This window comes from Eleutherodactylus coqui, chromosome 13 (genome assembly GCF_035609145.1).
Source record: "Eleutherodactylus coqui strain aEleCoq1 chromosome 13, aEleCoq1.hap1, whole genome shotgun sequence".
Classification (NCBI taxonomy): Eukaryota; Metazoa; Chordata; class Amphibia; order Anura; family Eleutherodactylidae; genus Eleutherodactylus; species Eleutherodactylus coqui.
In genome coordinates, this window is record NC_089849.1 from 89,087,175 (window position 1) to 89,092,640 (window position 5,466).

The 5,466-nt window shown below is 43.9% G+C and overlaps 1 non-coding gene across 1 annotated transcript; it reads left to right on the forward strand.

Annotated features, from left to right (window-relative positions):
- The first annotated feature begins 4,733 nt into the window (after nt 1-4,733).
- TRNAQ-UUG (transfer RNA glutamine (anticodon UUG)) lies at nt 4,734-4,805 on the forward strand. Its single transcript has one exon. It is a non-coding gene; the product is annotated as a tRNA-Gln (tRNA).
- Nucleotides 4,806-5,466: the final 661 nt, after the last annotated feature.

Here is a 5,466-nt window from a genome sequence, read left to right on the forward strand (position 1 = left end):
CATTATCAATACTCAGTGGTATCTGTCCTGGATAGTATACAGGGTTCGGGTTACAGCTATCCCCTCACTTTGCTATCTACTGGTACCCCTCTCAATCCATGGCTGGCGCAAACTGCCAAGAGCAGCAAAACTTCCTGGTTGCCCGATTCTTCTAGTGTTCTCCCAGGCAGGTCTGGCAGCACCTTCTTGACCATCTTACAACAGGGATGGTTAGTGTGGTGTTAACTGCCTTGACGTGCACCCAGGTTGTGCCGCCATCACTGAAAGTGCAACTGCGCTTTCCAAAAACTTTCAACATATTATAGAAAAATGTCAAAAAGTTTTAATCATTAGAGATCCCCACCAATCGCTAGAACGAAGCAGCCAGAGCGCTCATCTGAGCGCCAGCTACAGTGACCATAGAATTTCTATTGAGACTATCTTCAGCTAGTGAGCAGCGACAGTGCTTGGATGAGCGATTTGGTGGGGGTCAGAGGGAGGCAGAGGAGGGCAGGAGAGGGAAGGGAATGTGGAGAGCTAGGAAGGGTACAGGAGAGAAGGGGAGGGTGGGAATTGGGTTTTCAGAGCCTATTCCACAGTTAAGGAGAGACGTCACATGTAAGCGCCTGATTACGCCATAACCAAAAACTGCCCTAAGCGACAATAAGGAGAAATACATATACATAGGATATGATTGTCAAATCAAACATGTTAGATAACATCGCTGAGTCCAGACCAGTTAGCAATCAAAACTTTTGACATGTCAAAAGTTTTTGGAAAGCACAGTTACACTTTAACAGAAAGGTAAAGTGGGTTTCAGAAATGGCCTTGGCCTTAGTTCTTACTTGGGATCCAGCATCCACTGTAAGAACGGTTCAACTCCATTAAACTTGACCACCACTAGTAGGCATTCTCCCACTAAGTCTATTACTTCCAATAAGGTTCATACTTTGGCTCCCTCTGCTGCGAATTGCCTCTCAATTGTATGCTGGCCTAGTTTAAATTCCTATTGCCGGAAGCTACATGGTGGTTTGTAGAGTCCCGGGCTAATTGTCCACCTTGACCACACTTTCAGCATCTTCTTCTACCTAACCTGTCTCTTCCACTATCTTGGTTCCCCGTACATTGACATGCTTCTAGGCTTCAGGAGACACCCCTTTAATCCCCTTTAATCCATTCCTAACACTAGCTTAGATCACTGGAACAATCCCGACTCGCTCTTTTCTAAGGTAATTCCCTCCTTCACCACTTGGTGTATAGTCAGTTCATGTCCCTGCTTTAGCGTTTTCCGCAGGATTCTCTCCAGCGGCCGATCTATGAGGTCTAAGGGCACTTTTTCATGGGCTGATAAATCGTTCAGATTCTCACATCCCGTGTATTACACATTGTAAAACCAATGTTCTCCTTGCCTTGGCTTGCAGCATACTTAGGGCTAGTTCTGCTTTCAAGTGTGGGGTCACATTACACAGTCGGATTGCCCCCTCTAGTTTCTCTCATCAGTCTGTAATAACAAATTGGAACCATTAGGGCTCATGTCCACGGGCAAAATATGATTTAAGATCCGCAGCGGATCTCCCGCATGCGGATCCGCATCCCATAGGGATGCATTGACCACCCGCGGGTAGATAAATACCCGCGGATCGTCAATAAAAGGGATTTAAAAAAAATGGAGCATGGAAAAATCCGGACCATGCTCCATTTTCGTGCGGGTCTCCCGCGGGGACGGCTCCCGCGGGCTTCTATTGAAGCCTATGGAAGCCGTCCGGATCCGCGGGAGACCTAAAATAGGAATTTAAAGTATTTACCATCCGGCGCGGGCGGGGAAGGTCAGCTGTTCCTCACGGCCGCATCTTCCTTGCTTCGGCTCGGCGGATGTGCCCGGCGCATGCGCGCGGCACGTCGGCGACGTGCCGGCGACGTGCCGCCGGCGTCAGGAATTCATCCGCCGGCCGAAAATGAAGATCCGGCCGTGAGGAACAGCTGATCTTCTCCGCCCGCGCCGGATGGTAAATACTTTTAAATTCTTATTTTCGGCGCTCATGTCCGCGGGGCAGGAGGGACCCGCTGCAGATTCTCCATGTAGAATCTGCAGCGGATCTGATTTTCCCCGTGGACATGAGGCCTTAAAGTTTGGCACATGGTGCTGGAGGATGATATTGGCCCTTCTGATGCTATGTCTGTGTCCATCCTGACAACTAGTACCAAAATGTAATGTACATAAAAGGGTGGGTGACAGTATCACTAAGGCAGTGATCACTGTGAAAGTATTAAGTATTCTGTGTTATACTTGTTATTCAAGTGTTAAATATAATAAGTTTGAAGGTTGGAAAAGCAGCGTTTTCTGAAGACCACATTTAGTTTTTGCACCCACATTCCGTTACTTTTCTAAAGTAAGTAACATGTCACGTAATTTATTCATTCATCAGTGTTGGACTCTATATGATTTGCTACTTTTAAAGGCATTATCCACCATGACTGGACACTAAACTTTCTTTTGTCCCGCTTTGCACAATAAATAAAGTTAACACTGGGCTGTGTGGATCAGAAAGAGCACAGTGGTGACTTCACACAGTTGATGTCTCTTGTTCCTTCTCCGATGATCATCATTAATTAATTTGGACACATGAGAGAACTAAGACCCCAGTTGCCAATTCTAAATTTAAAGTAGTAGCCCAAAATTGTAATCAAGTTGTTCTTTTTTACTGTAGATCATGCAGCCACAAATACAGCAGCGAAACTTGCGTATTAAAAAAAAAAAAAAAAAAATATATATATATATATATATATATATATATACTACAGTATCAATGTTAGGATATGTGGACGAGGAGGAAAAAGAGGGGTGGAGCAAAACCCGTACAGTTGTGTTTGTTGTGAAAAATGATACTGTAAAAGTGGTGAAGAGAGTGAAGTGGTAACTTCAATAGTGGAGGTGCTGCCTGACCAGATGACGCACCACCTGGGGGGGGGGGGGGCATGACAGAGCAAGATGATAGAACTAAAAAACTGGCAGTGGAGAAGGCGAAACACTCCTGGTTAAAGCAAATAGGAAGTGACCAAAGGTTTGGGAAACTTCTCCTTTTATTTAATAAAGTACGCGATCAGCTTATAAAAACGCGTTTCGGGGATAACCCCTTCATCAGTTCAGCTGGTGTTTAAAACATACAAGCAATTGGTGGGTCCCAAAAGGTTTAATGATTAGATCTAAAAATGGGGAAATGTTTTCAGTGTCTGGGAAAAATATTAGATGCTTCCATGAATGTTTTGAGGCTGGAGGTACTTGAGCAGTTCTAATAACTGTATTATCATCATTTTGCAGCTCACAGTAAATTCTGGTAATGAGTTTTTTATCAGTATTGGGCCTCTAGGTCTGCATGACTTGGAATCATTCAGTACGCTTTCCCAATTTGTCCAAAAAAATGTACGTTCGTTATTTTTTGATACGTTGTCAGGAAAATGAATAATTCAGGTTGGTAACCCTGACAGCATCCTATTGGTACCCCAGAATCATGTCGCTGAGGATGATGGGCTACAGAGGGTGCCCCGTCCCTCTTTAAACCACTTAGATGCCATGGTCAGCATTGACTCTGGCATCCAATTGGTTGAACAGCTGGGATTGGATGTTTCTCCAATCTGAGCTCTTAGAGTAGAAGCCTGGCTGTCATTAGACATCTGACCTCCTGCTGTACCAACACAGGAAACCCAGTCTGGGCTTCTAATGCTGTGCTGTAAAAAACGTATATGTATTGGAATTGCCCCGAAAACAAAACACTGTCATATTAATTTTTGCCCCAAAAGAGGCACAGTGTCTTATTTTCAGGGATGTCTTAATACTTACCTAGCAGGCGCCATCCTGGTCCATGGTAACATGGGTTTAATACTCCGCCTCCAGCATGAGATTGCTGTGATTGGCTCAGAACCACGGCCTCAGCCAATTACAGGCAGCGCTTATTGTCAGGGCTTATTATCAGAGTAGGTCTTATTTTTGGGGAAAACGTGGTAGGTCCCTTAGTTACCGGTTTAAAAAGGCATCACTCAGGGTTAAAACTGTGGATGTTACGAATTAATCTGTTTGTTTTGGTGAAGCACATTCCATAAACTTGGTGCAGCATGGGAAAAGTCTTGGAGACAGGAGTTGAAGGTTCAGATTATGTAGGATTGTGGTTTTAGATCATTGTCAGAATGTAGAGCGTAGTTCGGGTGGTAGACAAAGATGGAGAGGCGCAGCACTGTGCAGAGCTTTGTGGGGGAGAGATATTAGTTTAAGGGGTCATTCATACAAGCATATTTGCGTAGCGTATGACACGCACACCTTTTGCGTGTGTAATACACAGAGAATAGAAGCCATTGATTTCAATGAGTCCGTTCACGGCAGCGTATTTTTTCACGTAATGTGCGTGCGTAAATACGCACAACATATGCAGGAAACCTGCACATTCGCTGCGTATTTACACACGAGATCAATGCGGTTTCTTTATTTATGTGAATATGTTGTGTATACACGGACCGAAATACGCATACGCCCCTGTGAATACACTTCAAATTGTATTGTAATGTGATTTGGAAGCAGTGGAGCTAGCAGGTAGAGGCGTGGGTGGGGAGGGCGGACAATAGGAGGGGGACGGCTGCTGCAGTGAATAGAACAAAATAACAAAAGTAAATAAAAGGCCAATATAAAATGTGAGGATGATGTTAGAGCGCAGAACACATAGGAGCAGAGCCATCAGCTGTGTGTCAGGCGTCAGCTCTCAGCTGGTTCCATGGTGTAATGGTTAGCACTCTGGACTTTGAATCCAGCGATCCGAGTTCAAATCTCGGTGGAACCTGAAATGTTTTTATTTTTAGCCCAGCTTCTTTTTCTGCATCAGATGACGACGAGGACATTGGAAGTGAAGTTATACGGGGATATAGAACGTAGAGCATGTGTAATAAATGTTACGTAGCTTACAATTAGATCTCATCCAAATAGGTTATTGATTGCGTTAGCTTTGCACACACATATCTATCAAATCTATGTGTATCAAATCAAATCTTTGTGTATCTAGCTATGAATTCTAATCATTGCTTTGTATCCATTTAAACTACATTTGTATTAATCTAATATCTATTTTTCTATTTAAAGCCAGTGATTTAAAGAGATTGTCACCTACTTTTAGTCCTATGAGCTAAAGCCCCATTTACACGAAAAGACGATGGTTCAAAATTCGCTCAAAAGTCAGTTTGAGTGACAGTTTTGAGCGATCATTTTGCATAGCTACTAATGGGCACTAATGTCCATTAGCAGCTAATTAACATCATTTGCAAGTTAATGAGCCGCCAAAAGATGTACTTACAGAACAGCCGGTGGTCTGTTCTTTAAATACATGTACTTTGTTCTGCTGTGGGCTGCTGGCTAATAACAATGTTATCAGCGCTGCCCGTGGAGAACTCAGCCTGCGGTCCCTGCTTATCATGAACAATGGATTTCATGCTCACATGAAATCCATC